Source organism: Sturnira hondurensis, unplaced genomic scaffold (assembly GCF_014824575.4).
Source record: "Sturnira hondurensis isolate 20B ecotype Veracruz unplaced genomic scaffold, ASM1482457v3 Scaffold0004271, whole genome shotgun sequence".
In the NCBI taxonomy this organism is placed as follows: Eukaryota; Metazoa; Chordata; class Mammalia; order Chiroptera; family Phyllostomidae; genus Sturnira; species Sturnira hondurensis.
The window spans coordinates 7,415,353-7,438,374 of NW_028076902.1; positions in this window are offsets into that span (position 1 = coordinate 7,415,353).

Consider the following 23,022-nt stretch of genomic DNA (forward strand, 5'->3'; position numbering starts at 1 on the left):
GAGGGAACACGATTATAGAAAAACCACAGTGGGGGTCTATAACAATGACAGCTGAGCAAAGAATAATAAGGGTGGAGAGAGAATAAGAATATCATACAAAAGAGAATATGAGATGTCTACAGTAAAAATGATTTAGAGAGGACAGAGGGAGGAGAAATAATAAGAGTAAGGATTAGAATCCAGACTAAGAAAGAGAAAAAGTAAAATCCCAAACTCAAGTAAGCAAGGGCAGGAGGAAGTCCAAATGGAGTAAGATGCCGAGAGTAACCTATGAACTTTGAAATAAAAAAATAGTGAACAAATAAGAATACAACTGAAGAACAGCAATAATCATAATATCTACACCAAGCAAACTACAATTTCTTCCCACCTATAAAGGTGGAAAGAAAATAAGAATATTATAAGGGGAGAAAGAATGTGAAATGACTAAAGACTAAAGAATGATTTTGAGAGGACAGAGGGAAGAGAAATAGTTACAGTAGGGAATAGGAACAAGGGATAGCATGGGGGGAAATGAAATTTATGACAAAAATAAAGAACAGGAATAAGGCAAAATAGAGTAAGACAAGAGAAGGATACAATGTGAGATATGAAATAAAAATAAAACAAAATAATATAAAAATTTAAATAAAGGAATACAAATGAAAGACAAAGAAGAGTGAATTAATTGGAATACAATTAAAGCAAAAGATGAATATTAAAAAGCTATGTGAAAGAAAAAATAACAAATTCTGAAGAAGAATGAGGTACAATTTATCTCAGCAGAGTTTGATGTTTGCCTCCTGTCTTCTCTTTCTAGATCCACCTCTGGCTTTTTATCAGCTCAAGGTCCGGGGGTGGGTCCTCCAACTTATGGCAGCATCACTTGTATCACCTTCACCTTCCTCTAGAGGGGGCTTCTGTTGTGATTGGGAAGGTGGGACACCTCAGTGTGCCCCTGGGCGGCACTGTTTAGTCTTCTGGGAAAATTTTCGGTGTGTTCCCCTGCCCCTGCTCCACCTGTGTTGGTCTGTGCCAGCTTATTTCAATAATGTGTTTTTAGTTTCTGACGAACTAGCTATTCATTTCAAGGGAGGGGCCCATCTGTGTAAGAGGGTCAGCTCTTTCCTGCATGGTGCTGATGGCAGCTCTGTTTGCAAGCCAGGGCTGGATGGGGCCCTGATTCCTCTTTGTTGCATGGATTTCAGATCTCCCTGCTTTGCTGGCCTCAGTAGAATAAGACCATAGGAACCAGAGTATTTTGTCTCCCTGAGAGAAGTTCAAAATGAGTCCTTTAGGCATTTCTCTTTCTGTCTTTCTCTTGTGGATATGCACCCTGCAGGGGGTGTCTGAGCCTGTCCTGCCTGTTTTGCAGAGCTTCCCCATTGGTTGCTGGGGTGCTTACAATCCTGCAGGAGGTGGGGGCAGGGTGCATCTTTCCTTTCCCAGAGGTTTGATCTCTGCCAGGGGAAAGAGACTCTGCCTGGCTTTAAATAATCTCAAGTGCTCAACTCTTGCCCATCCAGTTCCCACCCCACTGCCCTCATCACAGACACAGTCCTGAACTCTCGACTCTCTGCAGCCTCCAGCCTGCTAGCTGTGCTGTGCTGGGGCCAAAAAATCCCCTTGCTTTGCACCTGTCTGATCTATCCACTCAGCTGTATTTAGTGGGAGCAAACCACACTTTCGATCTTCTCCCTTTGCTGGCAAGGCACTATTCACCGGGTCCCTGCCCAGCACACTTCAGCTCCCCTTTTAAAAAATCATGGTCACACCCACTACAGCACTGTCCAGTTTTCCAGCACACACCACCTCTCCAAAAGGCCAAAAATCTCTCACAGTCATGGCTGGCTGTGGAACGCCTCCATTTGACCCAAATGCAGATAGAATCCCTCTCTCTCTCTGGTACTCTCCTGGTTGGCATTTGCTGCTGCAGTTATGTGTAGCCTGGATCTCCCCAACTTTATGCATCTGATACAGAACAGAGGTCCAAGGGGGAAGCAATATTTGGCCCACCCACAGATGCCAAAAACTGTTACAGAACAGATACACCGGGGCCCAGACTCCAGAGGATGGTATACTAATATTGTCCAGACCCCCTACTGGGCTTGATCCTCCATCACCAATTGGAAAGACATCTCTCAATGCCAGAGATTTCTGAAAAGGAAAGAAAATGTTTATTTAATGCTATACAGACATAACGTGGTAACCTAACATCTTCATTAAAATATCAAAGTCCTTTAGGATATCCACCTATGCACACAGTGCTCCCTTCTCCCCCTGTCCTAATTCCAGGTACCATAAATCAGGAAATAAGCACATGTCTGTTTTTTCAGGCCTCTAGCACTGTCAGCTGTGTCTCCATCCAGGCAGGATCTCCAATTAATCCAGAGTCATGTGGCACCTTCTCATGGTCCAGTGGGTTCTTTGTACCCACTCTTCCAGGCAAAGTCTCTCCTGCTTCCCAGGCCACGCAGCCAAAGGGAGCACCCCAAAGCCGCATGGGCCTCTTCTATCAAAGCTGCAGGGGTCTGCACTCTGCCAAAATCACGTGGCTTTCTACTTCACCTGCCTGCAGGGGTCCCCACTCTGGCAAAGCCATGTGGTTCTCTCCTCTACTTGGGCAAGAGGGGGTCCTCACTCTGCCCAAAACCTCTCTCCCTCTCTTCAATGGCTGCCATGTCTGGGTTTAAATCCCCATGCCAATCTTCCTCTGTACCCCTATTTTTGACTCCTCCCACAATCAGTTACACCTGCCAGTATTTCTGTTATTGCAAGTTTACTGGGCTGCCATTATGAGTCTGGGCAGGTATGGCCCCATGTCCTAGAGCCAATCTTCTCCAAGCTCCCACGCAGGCACTGACCCCCAGCTACATCTTTGGGGGTCGGGGTGTGGGAAGTGACTTCATTCTTCTGGCTCCAAGCCTGGCCACAGCCATTTAACATATCCAAGTGAACTGCCAAAGGCTATAGATATGTTAAATGGCCATGCCATGGATTGGCTGCAAGGCTATGGCTAGAAAAAACAGCCCTGCATGTTCCTGCTCCATGTGTCCCTTCCCCCAACTCACACCTGTGGGGGAAGGGGTGAGGACATCCTACATGTCTCTCCCATAATTCCTATACACCTTGAATTCTGGACACCATTCCAAATCCTATTTTGGGGCCCCCCTCTTGGCTGCACCCTGTGTCACATCCAAGTCCCTTCTGGCCTGTGTCTGGGGTCTGCCTTCCCTGGGAGGAGAGAGAGCCACAAAGCTGTGACCTCTGACTGTGCTCTTTGCAGCTGCAGGTGCCATGCACAGAATGTTTCCCCTTCACTCTACAAAGTCTCCTTACCACCTGTTGCGAAGCATTATCTATACTCCTTGGCTTCCAAACTTCATATCAGCTAAGATTCCATTGAATGTTCAATTTATTTTTCAGAAGATCAGCTGAGTGTCCGAGTCAGGGGCAAGAGCAGGTAGACTTGGCTTCCACCAACTTGGCTGCCATCTTCCCTACCAGAACCAGAAGTTTCCACAATAACTTTCGTTATTCTTAGTCATTTTCTCTAGGTGAGGCGGTGTGGTGTGGGTCTTTCAATTACTGAGTATCTTCCACGTGCCATATATGTGTCTCTAGATTTGAGGGCTAGAACATGGAAATAAAACACAAACATTCCTGCCCCTGTGGAGCTTATATTCTAGAGGGGAGGAAGCAGGCAATAAATGAGATAAATGAGTAAAATATTTAGTATGTTAGACAACTATGATATGAGGAAAAGGGAAATATAAATGAAGAAAGGGAGTTAAGAGGTACTGGGAGTGTGTGCTTTGCAATTTAGATAAGGATGCCCCCAAGAACAGGATAACGTCTGCATCACCAGGGAAATATTCCTGGCAGAAAAATCAGCAAGTGCAAACATCCCGAGGCAGAAACACGACTGGCTTAGGAGGTTGGAGTGAGTGAGCAAAGAAGGAGTAGTCGCAATCAGGCCAAAGAGATGTGGGGTGTGGGGTGTGGGGGCTAGCGGTGTTCATGATACAGGTCCTCATGGACCATTAGCTATTTCTCTGAGGTAGAGGAGAGCCTTTGGAGGGGTTTGAGCCTAAGAATGGCATGAAGAGACTCATATTTTAGGAGGGATGCCTTGGCCATTCTTCACTGTAGGGGCACAAGTATGGAGGCAGGAAAACCAGTTTGGAGGCTATATTGGTCACCATGAGGCTGGTTGAGATCACCATGGAGGGCTTGCCAATAAACAGGAAAATAGCCCCCACACTGAACCCTGGGATGTAGAGTTAGGGGGATGCAGGGACACCAATGGAGCCCACTGGATAGGAATGGCTGAAGATGTAAAAAGGAAACCATTCAGCATGGACTCTGGAAGCCATACTTCCAGAAGAGGGAGTGAAAACCTGTGTCAGACAATGCTGATAGGCTGAGCACAATGAACACAGGAAGTAGACCCTTGGCTGTAGCCACATAGAGGTCATTGCCTGGGTGGAACCGGCAGGGACATTGTGATCAGGGAGCCCTAGAGTTTTAGACAAATTCACTGCATAAAACACAGATACTGTTAAGCAGTTTATTCCTTTGATCTTAAGTGATCATGGTAGAACAGGGATAATAATTTCTACCTCAGGATGTCTGTGGCCTCAGGCTGCCATACAAAATGCCACAGATTGGCCCTGGTTGGTATGGCTCGGTGGATTGAGCGAGGGCCTGTGAACCACACGATCGCGGTTCGATTCCCGGTCAGGGCACATGCCTGGGTTGCAGGCCACTTCCCTCTAGGGGACATACAAGAGGCAACCACACATTGATGTTTCTCTCCCTCTCTCCTTCCCTTCTCCTCTAAAGATAAATAAATAAAATCCAAAATGCCACAGACTGGGTGGCTTAAATAACAGGAATTTACTTTTTATATTTCTGGAGGCTAGAAATCAAAGGTCAAGGTGCCATTGTGATTGGTTTCTGGTGAGAGCTCTCCTCCTGGCTTGTAGACTGTCACCTTCCTGCTGTGTCCTCATGTGGCCTTTCCTCATTATGCCCACAGAGACAGAGAGAGCTCTCTGACATCTTCCTCTTATAGGAACACCATTTCTGGTGAATTACAGCTTCACCCTTACAACCTTATTTAAAGTTAATTATCACCCTAAAGGCCCTGTCTACAAATGCAGTCAGAGTGTGGGTAGGGGCTTCAACAAATGAATTTGGGGAGGTCCATACAATTCCCTCAGCACTTATTTGCACTCAGTAATGTTAATCACTCAATTACTCTATTATTTTTGTTTACATTACCACTTGAAGGTTTTTCTTATTTTTACAATGTAGAGCACAATATATGATAAAAATATATTCAAGGGTTATTTAGAAATTTAAAAAACATATCCAAAGCCCTGGCTGGTGTAGCTCAGTGGATTGAACGTGGGCCTGTGAACCAGATGATCGTGGTTCGATTCCAAGTCAGGGCACAGGCCTGGGTTGCAGGCCAGCCCCTGGCAGGGACCAGTTCCCAGCAGGGAATGCACAAGAAGCAACCATACATTGATGTTTCTCTTCCTCTCTCCTTCCCTTCCCCTCTAAAGATAAATAAAAAAAATATTTTTAAAAATAAAAAATAAATAAACATAAAAATATCTTTAACAAAATAAAAATAAAAAACATATCCATGATGAAAAGCATGCTATTTTTTAAGGAAAAAGTTGGCCAATACTGCCATCTGCTGGAATGTTGTTTAAAGTTCACTTGATGAAAATGGGGACAGACTCCTAGATGGAGAGTAGGATGGCAGCTGAGGTGGTGGGAGTTTAGGGAGTGGAGGGATTGAACAAAAAAGAAAAAAGACTCATGGACACGGATAACAATGTGGTGATTGCTGGGTGTGGGAGGTATAAGGGGATTAAATGGTAATGGAAAAATATAATAAAGATTAAATTAAAAAATAAAGTTCAGCCCTGGCTGGTGTAGCTCAGTGGATTGAGTGCAGGCTGTGAACCAAAGAGTCACGATTCCATTCCCAGTCAGGGCATATGCGTAGGTTACGGGCCTGGTCCCCAGTGGGGGCCATGTGAGAGGCAACCACACATTGATGTTTCTCTCCCTCTCTTTCTCCTTCCCTTCCCCTCTCTCTAAAAATAAAAAAAAAAGAAATAAAATATTAAAAAAATAAAGTTCACTTGTTGCACAACATTCTTTGTCAATACTGTATTTCATACACTGCCATGCTCAATTTTCTCTTTCTAATGAGTGTAAACTTGAATAACTTAAAAAGTTTAATCCCTCTAAGAAATACATAAATATTCTAACATAATAAATTTGGCCTTTTCCTATTTCCAAAACCCATTCTGAATTTGACCAAAGTAAGTGTGGACAGAAAGTGATACATAAAAATCTTCTGGTCCTAAAGACACCTAAAAGTCTCATTTATATTAGCTCTATTTTATTTATTAATTTATTATTCATTATTTTAAAATGTATATATTTATTGACTTACTGAATTATTTATTTATTTTTAGAGAGAGGGGAAGGAGGCAGAAAGAGAGGGAGAGAAATATCGATGTGCGAGAGAAACATTGACTGGTTGCCTCTCCCATGCCCCCAACTGGGGATCTGGCCACAACTCAAGCACATGCCCTGATGGGAATCAAACCAGCAACCCCCTGGTCCACAGGCTGGCACTCAATCCATTGAGCCACGCCAGCCAGGGCTAACTCACTATTTTTTAAATAATGTGCAACTACTTTTTAAATTTTCACGTATTTTTTTTTTAGGAGAGAAAAAAGGAGAGATTAACAGAGAGAAACATCAACTTCTTGCTTCCCTTATTGATGCATTCATTGGTTGATTCTTATATGTGCCTTGACCAGGACCAAACCCACAACCTTGCCATATTGAGATGATGCTCTAACCAACAGAGTTGCCTGGCCATGGTATATTAGTTTTATTTTTATTTCTCAATGATAATTTTTGGTGTTCTGGCCCACTTAATTCACAGAGAGCTTGTTTCCAGAGTGTAGTAGTGGACAGTGAGTTTTCTGACCTTAACAAGTGTTCACCTGCTGATTCTGAAGTCCAAGTTCTGTAGGGAATGGTTTACATAAAAGGTTGTGTGGGTGGATACTAGGAAGATGGCAGCAGAGTAGGTGGATGTTACACCTGACTCCTCCCAGGACCAAACTGGAATTACAACTAAAATACAGAGCAATCAAGCTCAGTAACCAACTGAAGACTAGCTGAAGAGAAGTCTGATGACCAGGGATTTACAGAAGCCATACTGAGAGCTGTAGGAAGGGTGGAAACAAAAAAAGGCTGCCTCTGCTCCCATTAGTGGCAGCTGCTATTCCAGAGAGATATCCTGGCTGCAAAGCATCCTCCTGAGGAATGAGGAGATTCAAGCCCATACCAGTATTCCTCCCCCAGAGCACCAAAACTAGAAAGAGGCACTCACACAATATCTGACTGTGAAAATCAGGAAAATCAGGAAAATCTTTCCCTCAGCCAGGGAAAGACAGGAGTCTGCTAGAGACACAGGTGCCCATTAAAAGGCCAACACACAAAATCTTGTTCACAGCCACTCATCCTAGGCTCCAACAGAGGGAGGGCAAAGCAGACCAGAGCCATGTGAGGAGATACTTGGGTTTGTGGCTTCAGGGAGAGAGAGAGCTGAAGGATTCAGGATCCCTGAATGAGTCATCCTGCTACACAGACTCCATCTTTCTTGGGTGGAACTCTCCTCTCTGTTCAGCATCAGGCTAGCAACAGCCCCACACTCTGAACTCCTTGTCCCATCCTGCAGAGGTTGTGCTCCCCTGAGGAGTCAGCTGCCTGGACCAAAATATATAGATCTGAGCAGACTCAGCCGGTATCAGTGGCTGACTCCTGTGGCTTTGGGGTGGGGGCCATTCCCCCAACTTTTCAATGACCCCGACTGGCACCTCCTCCTTACAGGAGCTCCTCTGGCCTTGCTCTCCAGGCTCCAACTCCTGGTGGCTCCATCCTGTTGAGGTCTGGGCAGAAACTGGGACTGAGTTCTGTGGTTCTGGAGCAGGGACCACTCCCCCAGCATTCTCCCGAGTTTGACTGGCACCTCCCCTTCCTGAGGATTCTGGTAGCCTATATTCCCCACTCTCATCTGACCTGACCTGCTGAGATTATGCTCCTGGCAGAATCTGGGACAAAGTGAGTCGTGTAGCTCAATGATAGAGGAAATTTTCCCTTTGCATGCCCAAATAGTACCCAGCCCTCCTTTCACATGGCCAAATCTTGGTCTGTTTAGGTCTGATAAATTCTACTGGCCTCACCCTGGTGATTCCCTGAGACCTGGCCCCAACACAAAGTTGTGCAAGCACAGCCTCGGGACATTTGCTGAGGGGCTTCAGATGCCACACTGGCAGTGAGTTTGAGCCTGTATCAATCTTGTAAACACTACTCACCCCTGCCTGGTGATTCACTGAGAACCTACCTCTTGCAACTCAAGTACTGCCAGATATTCTTTCAGTGACTGAACCTAACAAATAGCCAGCAGGAGGAAGCAGACAGAGGTGGATTTTAGGGTGACTTGGGACTTTTGCTGACCTGTGCCCAGATCTGCTGCTAGTAAAGACAAGTCTTGGCACACAGCTTGGTACTTCTTGAGTGCACACCCAGGCCCAGCAGAGGCCGTCACAAACTGCAGATCACTTGGTAGCTCTTAACAAGTTGCCCAGGGCCAGTCACAGGCAGCACCTGACATGTCTGAACCTGAGTCTTTCCCAAGATTTCCAAGAGACCCAGAATGAACACACCCAGTGTCCAGCTTCAGACAACATCAGCGCAGGGTCCAATTAGCTTCACAGGTAGCATATTCAATGGGACTTCTCTGCAGGCACCAAAACCTGCCGAGACAAAATCTGCTTTGTGTGATCAGCACCTGCACACCAGCTCATACACTGTGGTTGGGGTTGATAAGACCTCACAGTCAACCAGCCTGAGGGGTCAACCTCACACATAAACAGGCCAATAACAATAAAGACTCAATTACAATAGGAAGGCCCACATAACCCACACAAGGGGCATTCCTGGAACACCCAGCATAGGTGAGCAAGGAGACAGCATCACTGGGTCCCACAGGATGCCTACTATATAAGGTAAACCCATGAGGACTGGGAGTCATAGGGGACTTATTTAATACATACAAAAAAGACAATGAGGCAGTCAAAATGGGGAGACAAAGAAACATGTCTCAAATGAAGAATAAGAAAAATCTCTAGAAGAAAGAGCTAAATGAAATGGGAAAAGCAACTTATCAGATATAGAGTTCAAAACAACGGTTTTAAAAATGCTCAGGGAACTTAGTGAGAACTATGAGAGAATGAAAAAGGATATTGAAACTATAAAAAAGGACAGTCACAAAGGAAGAATACAATATCTGAAATGAAGGATACACTAGAAGGAGTAAGCAGTAGGTTGGATGAATCAGAGGATCGAATTGGCAATCTAGAAGACAAGGTAGAAAGAAAGACACCCAACCAGAGTAGCAAAAAGGATAAAAATTTAAATGAGGACACTTTAAGGGACCTTTAGGATAACATGAGGTATGATATTTGCATCATAAAAGTACAAGAAGGAGAAGAGAAAGAGCAAGCAATCAAGAACCTATCTGAAATAAAACTTGACCAACAACTCACACCTTACACCAGAATAAGCTCAAAATGGATAAAAGACTTAAATATAAGTCACAACACCATAAAAGTCCTTGAGAAAACATAGGAAAATTTCAGATATCTCATGTAGCAATACGTTTGCTAATATGTCTCCTAGGACAAGGTAAATAAAGGAAAAATAAACAAGTGGTGCTACATGAAATTAAAAAGTTTCTGTACAGCTGAAGAAACCTCATTAAAACAAAAAAGGAACCAACTTTATGGGACAGCATATTCACCAATGATACATCAGACAAGGGTTTGATCTCCAAATATATATAAAGAACTCATTTGAATCAACATCAAGAAGACAAACAATCCAACTGGACAGAGGACCTGAATAGACACTTCTCCTAGGAAGACGTATATATGACCCATAGACATATGAGAAAATGCTCAGCATCACTGTCCATCAGACAAATGCAAATTAAATCACCATGAGATATCACCTCTCACACCTGTCAGAATGACCATCATTAATAAATCAACAAACAGCAAGGCAAGGATGTGGAGAAAGCAGAACCCTAAGACACCGTGGGTGGAAATGCATACTGGTGGAAATACAAACAGTATGGAATTGCCTCAAAAAACTAAAAATAGGACTGCCTTTTAACCCATTAATTCCACAGCTGGGAATCGCTAATACCTGAAGAACCCTGAAGCACCAATTCAAAAGAATGTATGAACCCTTGTATTGATAGCAGCACAATTTACAACAGTCAATATTTGGAAACAACCAAAATGCCCATCTGTAGATGAGTGGATAAAAAACTGGTACATCTACACAATGGAATACTACGCAGCAGAAAGCAAAAAGGAATTCCTACCTTTTGCAACAGCATGGTTGGACCTGGAAACTATTATGCTCAGTAAAATTAGCCAGTTGGTGAAAGACAGACACCATGTGGTCTCACCTATAAGAGGAATATGATGAATGAAATAGATGAATGAACTAAGTAGAACCAAAGGCTGTCTATTGGTTCAAACCAACAGAATCACGGAACAGACTGACAGCTCTAAGAGCGGAGGAGCTAGTGAGGACTGATTGAAAGAAGGTGAGGGGATTAGTGAAAGATCATATATGAAGGACCCATGGACATTGACAATTATGAGGGGACTGATTATGGAAGTGGAGGACAGGCTGGGTGGAAAAGGTGTAAAAGGGGAAAAAGTGGGACAACTGTAATAATATAAAAATAAAATATTAAAAATTATAATTAAAATGGATCTCAAAATGAATCTGGCAGTATCTTCTAAAACTGAACATTTATATTTTTATGATACAGCAAATTTACTCCTAGGTACTTACCCAAAAGAAAGGAAAGCATATGTCATCAAAGAGGCTTATTTGAAAAAGTTCACGGCTTTGTTCATAATAGTCTAAAATTGAAAACAGCCCAGCTGTCCCTCAATAAGAGAATGGATAAACTAACTGTAGTAAACTCATACAATGGAATATTATCTAGCTAACAAAAAGGGATGAATCGCTAATATATATTGCAACGTGGAAGAATTTCAAAAAATATTAACCTGAATGAAAGAAGTCTTATGCAAAAGTATATAATAGTTGCCTCTGGGAAGTGAGAAGGTGACCATGGAACTGACAGGGGGATCTGCAGAAACTTCTTTGACTGAACTTAATTACTGTATCTTGACAGGGGGTTGTATTGTACAGATATATGGCATTCTTTGTAACTTACTGAGTGACACACTTAAACAACTGTGCTTATTCTTGAATGCAAATTTTACCTCAAAGGAGAAAACAGTAAATAAAAACTGAACTCTGATAAATGATATACATGTTAGAGTATATGTGGAGAAATGTATTCCTGCCTGAGACTTACTTTAAAGTGCATCAAAAGAAAAAAGAGAGGAGAGGAAGAAAATGGTGGCGGAGTAGGACAGAGCGACTCCAGTTCTCATACCCCTGGGAGAAAATCCTGGCAGATCTACTGAGGAACAGCACAATCAATTCCCCAACCAACAATTCCCCAGCATTTATGAAAATAAGAGACCAGAAATAGTGAGGGACCAGACAGCTACCGGTCGGTGGGGTCTCAGGGACGTGAGTAAGGACGGAGGTGGCCGGGCTGGTGGCAGCCCTGGACTGGCGCTTAACGGCCCTGAGCCATGGCTGCCACAGTGGTCGGGGCCCTCAGGCTTCCGTCCGCGCCCAGCAACAGGGGCGTCTGCCACAGAGGACTCATCAGGAGCCGGCACCTGTGAGTAAAGACAAAAGTGGCAGCAGCAGGGCCAGCTGCCCTCGGCCAGCCCATAACTCCTTGGAGCCACTGCATTAGGGATGTAGAGGCTTCCGTCTGCGGCCAGTGCCACGGAGGACTCATTGGGAGCCTAGCACACAGTGGAGCCTTGGGCGGGCTGAGGGGTCCTTGGAAGAGAGCTGGCTCCCTCCCTCCCCATCTAGGTGGGGCTGGGTGGCAGAGACCTGTCTGCCTAGGTGTGCAGGGAGGGTGGCAAGGACAGGGGGCCATGTTCAGTTGCGATCTCTGTGGTCGCCAGCCCACCAGCCCGCCAGCCCAGGAAATTTGAGAGGAGCATTGTCCTAACCGGTCGGGTTGGGGATTGGGCTGGGCTGAGAGGCAGGCTTTCTGGAGAAGTTTTTACTGGAAAGTGGACTGAGGTGTTCTCCTGTGAAGGCAGCTTGACTTGCTTCTCACCCAGCCACAGGACTGGGAAGGACCAGTACCAGATCCCATGGGACCCAGGAAGCCTGTTGGGTGCGTGGGCGCCTGCACCCCAGTCTGGTAGCCCGGCTGGTGCACGGGAGTTCGCCAGGGCCTACAACCCAGCCCACAGAGAAGTCCTGCTGAAACCAAAAAAACTGGATTGGACAGTTTGAAACCAACAAGGGAGGGTTTGTTTTTTTTTACCTTTTTTTTTTACTTATTTTTTCAGTAATCGTATTATGTTTTAATTTTTTATCGTTACTGTATCTTTCAGTACTTTGTTCCTCTCCTTTCTTTATTCCTGTTTTAGTCCTTCCTTTCATTCCAAACTTATTGCTTTTTCCTCACTTCTCCTGCCCTTTTTTTGTGTGTTTGTTTGTTTGTTTGTTTGTTGCTTTCTATACCACTGTAAATACTTCACAACACATCTCTTGGGTCTTAGCCCACTTTACAGGTTCCTGAATTCTATTACTGTAGTGATTAACTCTACTTGATCACATGCCACACCTATTTACTATTCTTTACTCTCACCTTACCTCAAAATCTGAACACCCGCAATCTCACTGCTTTCTAGATACAACTCACAAGCCTTCCCTCCCCTACAAGAGACTTATCTTTGGTCTATCCTTTCTTAAAACTGTCAAATTGGGTTGAAGATTACAGTTAACACTATATAGAGCCTAAAGATCTTCTATCTCTTCTCTACCGGCTGGGACTGTAAATATCATAAAGTACTCTCCTGCTGTCATAAACCATTTTGCCTCCCCCTCCAACTGATCACACACACACAAAGAAAGGAGTAAGTGGAAGTGGAGAACATCAAGATACCTGCAGGAGACTGCACCACTGAATTTCACAGGTATTCTACCACAGAAGTTCACACTATAAACCCAGGGGGTCAGAACAGATCAATTTAAGAAGCTGAGGCTAACAAGAAGAGTCTCATAAACAATGGGAAGACAAAGAAACAATACCCAAATGAAAGAAAAGATGGAAGTCTCAGAAATAATGTTAGATGAAAGAGAGGAAAATCAACTATCAGATATTGAATTCAAAGCACTAGTTATCAGGAAATTCAAAGAGCTCACAATGAGCTACCAGAAACTAGAGGGGAGCTACAATGAGCTCTCTGCAAACTATATCAACATGAAAAAGGAAATAGAAACCATCAGCACAGGCCAAGAGGAAATGAAGAATACAATTTCAGAACTGAAGAACACAGTAGAAGGAATGAAAAGCAGGATTGATGAGGCAGAAGATCGGATCAGCGAGTTGGAGGACACAGTAGAAAGAATCTCCCAGAAAGAGCAAGAAAGGGAAAAGAGGCTCAAAAAGAATGAAGAGGGATTAAGAGAAATGCAAGACAATATGAAACGTAATAATATCCAAATAATAAGAATACCAGAAGGAGAAGAAGAAGAACAAGGAATAGAAAACCTATTTGAAAGAGTAATGATGGAAAATTTTCCTAATTTGATGAGAGAAAAAGTTACACAAATCCAGGAATCACAGAGTCCCATTCAAGAGGAACCCAAAGAGGCCCACTTCAAGACACATCATCATTAAAATGGCAAAATTCCAAGACAAAGAGAATCTTAAAGGCAACAAGGGAGAAAAAGGAAGTAACATACAAGGGAGCCCCAATAAGGTTAGCTATTGACTTCTCAATGGAAATGCTCCAAGCAAGAAGAGAATGGCAAGAAATATTTCAAGTAATAAGAACCAGAGGCTACAACCAAGGCTACTTTACCCAGCAAAGCTCTTAATCAAGATAGAAGGCCAAATAAAGAGCTGCCAAGACAAAAGAAGTCTAAAAGACTACGCCTCCACCAAACCACCTCTAGAAGAAATACTAAAAGGACAGCTTTAAGGAAAGGAACAAAAAGAGAGAGACAGAGAGGAACTCTGGTACAAAAAAGGCAATGAATAAGCACCTATCAGTAATAACCTTAAATGTAAATGGATTAAATGCTCCAATCAAAAGACATAGAATAGCTGAATGGATAAGAAAGCATGACCCACACATATGCTGCCTACAGGAGACCCACCTCAGGACAAAAGACCATCACAGAATAAAAGTGAAAGGATGGAAACAAATTTTCCAAGCAAATGGACAAGAAAAAAAAAGCCAGGGTAGCAATTCTAATATCAGACAAAATAGATTTCAAAAAAAAGGCCATAAAGAGAGACCCAGAAGGTCACTTCATAATACTCAAGGAAAGAATCCACCAAGAAGACATTAACATCATAAATATATATGCACCCAACATAGGAGCACCCAAATATATAAGAAAAATCCTATATAAGACAGAAACCTGTACTTGAACAAGAATTAAATAAAAATTATATTAAAAAAAGAAAAATCCTAGAGGACTTCAAGAAAGATATTGATGGCAGCACAATTATAGTAGGGGACTTTAACACCCCACTGTCAAAAATGGACAGATCTTCCAAGCGAAATATCAACAAAGATATAGTTGCACTAAACAACATCCTAGATGAAATGGACTTGACTGATATATATAGAGTCCTTCATCCCAAAGAAGCTAAATACACATTCTTTTCAAATGCACATGGAACATTTTCAAAGATACACCACATGATAGGACACAAAACGAGCCTCAACAAATTCAAGAAAATTGAAATCGTACCAAGCATTTTCTCTGACCACAAGGGACTGAAATTAGAAACCAACCCCACAGGAAAAAAACCCAAAACACCCCAAATCATGGAGACTGAATGGTATGCTATTAAACAATGAATGGGTCAAGATTGAAATTAGGGAAGAAATCAAAAAGTTTCTGGAAACAAATGAACTCACAACAACCCACAACTTATGGGACACAGTGAAGGCAGTCCTGAGAGGGAAGTCCATAGCAATACAGGCTTACCTAAAGAAGATAGAAACATTTCAAACAAACAACCTAACCCTACACCTGCAAGAACTCAAAGAACAACAACAAAGACAGCCCAGAGCAAGTAGAAGGGAGGAAATAGCCAAGATCAGAGCAGAATTAAATGACATAGAGACTAAAAGCACAATTCTAAGGATCAGTGAATCCAACAGTTGGTTTTTTGAAAAGATAAACAAAATAGACAAGCCTTTAAGTAGGCTCATTAAGAAAAGAAGAAAGAAGACCCAAATAAACACAATCAGAAATGAAAGAGGAGAAATTACAACTGATACCACAGAAATAGAAGGGATTGTAAGAAATTACTATGAAGAACTGTATGCCCATAAATTTGAAAACCTAGGAGAAATGGACAAATTTCTGGAAAAATATAATCTTCCAAAACTCAATGAAGAAGAAGCAGAAAGCCTGACCAGACCAATAACAGCAGATGAAATTGAAGCAGTAATGAAAAAACTCCCATCACACGAAAGCCCTGGACCAGATGGTTTCACAGGAGAATTCTACAAAGCTTTTAAGGAAGAGCTAACCCCTATTCTTCACAGACTATTCCAAAAAGTCCAAAAGGAGGGAAAAGTCCCCAACTCTTTTTATGAAGCCAGCATCATCCTAATTCCAAAGCCAGACAGAGACACAACAATGAAAGAAAACTTCAGGCCAATATCACTGATGAACATAGACGCTAAAATCCTCAGCAAAATATTGGCAAATCGCATCCAACAATACATCAAAAAGATCTTACACCAGGACCAAGTGGGATTCATCCCAGGGATGCAAGGATGGTTCAATAGCCACAAATCAGTAAATGTTACACACCACATAAACAAAAGCAAAGACAAAAACCACATGGTCATATCAATAGATGCGGAAAAAGCTTTTGATAAGGTACAGCACCCATTTATGATAAAGGTACTCAGCAAAGTGGGAATAGAGGGAGCATTCCTCAATATAATAAAGGCCATATGTGAAAGACCTACAGCCAACATCATACTCAATGGGCAAAAACTAAAAATCTTTTCCAGTAAGATGAGGAAAAAGACAAGGTTGTCCACTTTCACCACTTTATTTAATATAATATTGGAAGTTTTAGCCTCAGCGATCAGGTAAGAAAAGGCAGTAAAAGGCATTCAAATTGGAAAGGAGGAAACAAAACTGTCATTGTTTGCAGATGACATGATAGTGTACATGGAAAATCCTATAGACTCTACCAAAAACTGCTCGAACTAATAAATGAATTTGGCAAAACAGTGAGTTACAAAGTCAATATCCAGAAACCAAAGGCATTTTTGTTTACTAACAATAAATCAGCAGAAGCAGAAATCAAGAAAAAATTCCATTCGATATAGCAAAAACAAAAATAAAATACCTAGGAATAAACCTAGCCAAGGAGGTAAAAGACCTGTATGCAGAAAACTACACAACACTGAAGAAAGAAATCAAGGAAGACACAAATAAATGGAAACATATACCGTGTTCATGGATTGGAAGAATTAACATCATCAAAATGTCCATACTACCCAAAGCAATTTACACATTCAATGCAATACCTACTAAAGTACCAATGGCATATTTCACAGACAGAACAAACACTTCAAAAATTTATATGGAACCATAAAGTACCCCAAATAGCAGCTGCAGTTTTGAGAAAGAAGAACAAAGTAGAAGGGATCATAATACTTGATTACCAAACTATATTACAAGGCCACTGTAATCAAAACAGCCTAGTACTGGCATAAAAACAGGCACATAGACCAATGGAACAGAACAGAGAACCCCGAAGTAAACCCAACTCTCTACAGTCAATTAATATTTGACAAAGGCAGCAGTAACATAAAATGGGGTAAAGATAGCCTCTTCAACAAATGGTGTTGGGAGAACTGGATAGCTACGTGCAAAAAAATGAAACGAGCACCAACTTACACCATACACCATAATAAATTCAAGGTGGATAAAAAAATTGAATATAAGCTGTGACACCATTAAAGTCCTAGAGGAGAACATTGGCAGGAAAATCTCAGATATTTCACGCAGCAACATTTTCACTGATATGTCCCCTAGAGCAGAAATATAAAGGAAAAAATAAACAAATGGGATCTCATTAAAATAAAAACTTCTGCGCAGCTAAAGAAAACAGCATTAAAATAAAAAGACAACCAACTGTATGGGAAAACATATTTGCCAATGATACCTCAGACAATGGTTTAATCTCCAAAATATACAAAAAACTCACATGACTTCACCCTAAGAAGACAACTAACTCAATTAAAAAATGGGGAAAGGACTTGAACAGACACTTCTCCAAGGAGGATATACAGAGGATCAAGAGACACATGAAGAGATGCTCAATATCGCTTGCTATCAGAGAGATGCAAATTAAAACCACAATGAGATACCACTTTACACTGGTGAGAATGGCTATCATAAACAAAGCAATAAACAACAAATGTTGGAGAGGGTGTGGGAAAAGGGGACACTGGTCCACTGTTGGTGGACTGCAGACTGGTACAACCATTATGGAAAACAGTCTGGAATTTTCTCAGAAAACTAAAATTGGACCTGCCTTTTGACCCAGCAATTCCACTGCTAGGATTGTATCCTAAGAACCCTAAAACATCAATCCAAAAGAACATATGCATCCCAATGTTCATAGCAGCACAATTTACAATAGCCAAGAGCTGGAAGCAACCTAGGTGCCCATCAGTAAATGAATGGATCAAAAAACTATGGTACATATACACAATGGAATTCTATGCAGCAGAAAGATAGAAGGAGCTCCTACCTTTTGCAACAACATGGATGGAACTAGAAAGCATTATGCTGAGTGAAATAAGCCAGATGTTGAAGGACAAATACCATATGATCTCACTTTTAACTGGAAGCTAAACAACAAAACAAACATGCAAGCAAAATATAACCAAAGACACTGAAATAGAGAACAGGCTGACAGTGACCAGAGGGAAGAGGGGAGGGAATTTCAGGGGAAATAGGGGAGGGATTTAGAGGAACATATATAAAGGATACATGGAGAGGAACTGAGAAGGGTGGAAATGGGAAGGAGGGGCAGCACGGGGGGGTGGGATGGGATGGGAGTAATAGACAGAAAACTGTACTTTAAAAATAATTAAATAAATTGTTTAAAATGGCCAAAAAATAATAAAAAAATAAAAGAAAAAGAAAAAAGAGAAATTGGTGGGTGCATAAAAAGATGGGTAAATGGATAAAAATGTAATGAAAGACATATAGTAGAATGTGAATTGTTGGATCTATTTGGTGAGTATATAAGTGTTCACTCTAAAGTTTCTTCAATTTTTTGAAATGTTTAAAAGTTTTATAATAAAATATTGATAAATTGATCTTGACTTAGGAGTTCTAGTAAAGACCTTGTGCTAGACCTTACATACAGGGTGGGACAAAATTATGTTTACAGCTGTGAGCACACAAAACACAGAGTTTATTCTTGTATTATTACTTACTGTATGGTTCTTCATATGAAAAACTATAAACCTATTTTCCCCCTGCCCTGTATATTTAGGAGGGTTTTTTTGGAAATTGAGTGTGGGCAGGCTGCAAGTAAAAGATCTGTCATATCTGTGAGCCCCTCCATGGTGCTATTTCCCCAAAGCTGGCACATAATAGAGCCCAAGCAAAAGCTTTTTAAGCCCTGATTGGTATGGCCCATTTGATTGGAGGGTTCTCCCATAACTGAAAGTTTTCAGTTTAATTCCAGGTGTATGTGATTCCCAGTTCACATGCATGAGATTCCTGGTTCACATGCATACTGGAGGCAACTGATCAATGCTTCCATCTTGCATTAATGTTCCTCTCTCTCCCTTCCTCTCTCTCTAAAATCAATAGACAAATAAATAAAGTAATGTAAAATCTTTTTTTTAAATGTGTGGTTTTTTAAAGATTTTATTTATTTATCTTTAGAGGGGAAGGGAAGGAGAGAAGGAGAGAAATATCAATGTATGGTTGCTTCTCGTGAGTTCCCTGCTGGGAACTGGCCTGCAACCTAGGTATGTGCCCTGACTGGGAATCAAACCGTGATCATGTGGTTCGCAGGCCCGCACTCAATCCACTGAGCTACACCAGCCAGGGTGTAAAATCTTTTTGAATAAATTTTCTAAACTGTGAAATATGAAGTGGGTGATTCTTTCATGAATATTACAGAAAACTCTGTGAGGAAACATACTTAAACAATTGAATAAATAAATATCTGAAAGTATCAGGTCTTCATATTTTTAAAATTTATTTTTTAGTTACAGTTGACATACAATATTATATTAGTTTTATGTGTACAAGATAGTGGTTAGACATTTATATAACTTAGGAAGTGATCACCCTAACAATTCTAGTATCTGCCTGATACCATTCATAGTTATTACAATATTGACTATATTCTCTATGCTGTACTTTACATCCTGTGACTATTTTTGGAACTGGCAATTTGTACTTCTTAATCCCTTCACCTTTTCAACCACTCCCCCAAACCTCTCTCCATCTGGCAATGATCAATTTGTTCTCTGTATCTACGAGTCTCTTTCTGATTTATTTATTTTGTTTTTTAGATTCCACATACATATGAAAGCATATGGTAGTTTTCTTTGTCTGACTTATTTCACTTGGCATAATATCTCTAGGTCCATTCATGTTGTTCAAATGGCAAGACTCCATTCTTTTTATGGCTAATATTCCATTATTGCTACCATTTTATTGTTTTCTGATTTTTCTTTGTTCTTTCCATATTATCTTGCTCTCTTCTTTTGATGACTTTCAACAGTGTTACTTTTGTTTCCTTTCTCTTTATTTCTTGTAAATCTTACAGACTTTTGGTTTGTAGTTTCTTTTAAAATATATTTTATTGATTATGCTATTACAGTTGTCCCATTTTTCCTCTTTATTACCCTCTGCCCTGTACCCTCCCTCCCATCATCATTCCCTCACCTTAGTTCATGTCCATGGACCATACATATAAGTTCTTTGGCTTCTCTATTTTCTATACTATTCTTAACCTCCCCTGTCTATTTTGTACCTACCATTTATGCTTCTCATTGCCTGTACCTTTCCCCCTATTCCCCCCACTTCTCATGCCCACTGATAACCCTTCATGTGATCTCCATTTCTGTGATTCTGTTCCTGTTCTAGTTGCTTGCTTAGTTTTTGTTTTTTAGGTTCAGTTGTTGTGAGTTTCTTGTCATTTTACTGTTCATATTTTTTATCTTCTTCTCTTTCTTAGATAAGTCCCTTTAAAATTTCATACAATAAGGGCTTGGTGATGATAAACTCCTTGAACTTGACCTTATCTGGGAAGCACCTTATCTGCCCTTCTATTCTAGATGATAGCTTTGCTGGATAGAGTCATCTTGGATGTAGGTCCTTGCCTTTCATGACTTGGAATACTTCTTTCCAGCCCCTTCTTGCCTGTAAGGTTTCTTTTGAGAAATCAGCTGCTGATAGTCTCATGGGAACTCTTTTGTGGGTAACTATCTCCATTTCTCTTGCTGCTTTTAAGATTCTCTGCTTATCTTTAATGTTGACTAATGTAATTATGATGTGCCTTGGTGTGTACTTCTTTGGGTCCAACTTCTTTGGGATTCTCTGAGCTTCCTGGACTTCCTGAAAGTCTATTTTCTTTGACAGATTAGGGAACTTCTCCATTATGTTTTCAAGTAATTTTTCAATTTCTTGCTCTTCCTCTTCTCCTTCTGGCACTCCTATGATTCAGATGTTGGAACATTTAAAGTTGTCCCAGAGGTTTCTAAGCCTTTCCTCATTTTTTCAAATTCTTGTTTCTTCATTCTGTTCTGTTTGAATGTTGATTTCTTCCTTCTGCTCCAAATCATTGATTTGGTTCCCATTTTCCGTCCCCTCACTGTTGGTTCCCTGTACCTTTTCTTTTATTTCACTTTTCATAGCCTTCACTTTTTTCTTTATTTTGCAACCATACTCAACCATTTCTGTGAGCATCCTGATTACCAGTGTTTTGAACTATGCATCTGATAGGTTGGCTATCTCTTCATCACTTAGTTGATCTGTTCTTTCATTTTGTCCATATTTTTTTATCTCAGTGCATCTGAGACAAAACATATTTTTTATTATGTAGTAAGGGGTGGAGCCTTAGAGGTATTTGCCAGGGCTGGCAACCCACATCACTGCATTGTGGCACTGTATGTGGGAGAGGAGTCTGGGGGAAACTATGACACTTTCTCAGCTCTCCGCTGGCTCTCAGTCACTTTCTCCACTTCCTACAAACAAATTGGGCCTTATGGTGCTGATTCCTGGGTAGGCGGGTTTGTGTACATTCTAGGACCCCATGGGGCTCTTCAATGAACTCTTCTGTGAGGCTGGGAGTTTCTCCTGCCACCAAAACCCCACAGATTTTTACAGCCAGAGGTTTTGAAGCTTTATTTCCTCATGCTGGAACCCTGGGTTACATGGTTTGTCTCACTCCCCTGTTATTCTTCCTGGTTTATCCACATACAAGTGTGAGGATGACCAATGAGCCAGCACCACTTTGCCTGCCTTGATCCTCCAACTGTCACCTTGCTCCATCCCAGAAACCCTTCTCTGCCCCTCCTACCATTCTCTTTAACTCCTTGGTTATTGGACTTCCATACAGTTCAGTTTTCTGGCAGTTTGGGTTACTTTTTGTTTTTAAATTTGTTGTTGTCCTTCTTTTGGTTGTGCAAGGAGGCAAATGTATCTACCTATGCTTCCATTTTGGCTAGTAGTTTGTAGTTTCCATGTGCTTCATATATACTAACCTGCTATTATAAGGTTACGACAAAATGGAAAATGCAACAAGGTGTAAAGCAGGATGTTATTGCTTAGGGCTGTACTCCCCGCCCCCAGAATGTTCCAGGAAGATAGGGTAAGTGGTTAGCCAAGTAAATAGCCAAATAAGGTAAATATGTGGAGCAAGGCAGACCGCCAGAATCTGCCCGCCAACGAGTAACCCCGCCAATCAAAAGAAAAAGCTGTGTTCAATTGCACCAATTGCTAACAGCCACATCTGCTTCTGGATACTGCTTGCTTGCTGCGCTCTATAAAACCCCCGTAGGCTGTAAGCCAGGCGCGACTTCCATATTGCAGCTCTGAGGAGCTACGTGACTCCGGTCACAGTTGGGGAAGTTCGCCCCTGCGCAGGTAAAGCTTTTGGCCAATAAATAACATCACGAGCTCTAAGTGCCTGGACATTTGGTTTCTCACCATTCGAATACAACACTATAAGCATATATGTTTATAGCAGTTTATTTTAAGTTGATGGTTGCTTAAGTTTGAACACATTCTAAAACCACTACAATTTTTACTCACCCCCTCCACATTTTTGTCATTATTTGTTTTACTTCTTGTGTGTTTCTGTATATCTATATGTATACTGTTGTAATTAAACATCATCTTCCTATTTATGTCTTTTAATATTTGTAATAGCTTTATAGTTTGTTGACCTGTTCCTTTTACTATTTGCCTTTTTCAGTATTTTCTTATTCGTAATTTTGATATCTTGTTTTCTTCTTCTTAACAAAGTTCCTTTAACGTTTCTTCTAAAATTGGTTTAGTTGTGAACTCTTTCAGCTTCTTTTTATTGGTCTGGAGGTTCTTTATCTATTCTTCAATTCTAAATGATAGTCGTGAAATGATAGCCTTGCTGTGTAAAGTAATATGCAATGTAGGTCTTTGTTTTTCATCATTTTGAATAATTTGTGCCATTCCCTTGTGGCCTGCAAATTTTCTGTTAAGAAATGAGCTGACAGTCTTATGGAGGTGCCCTTGCAG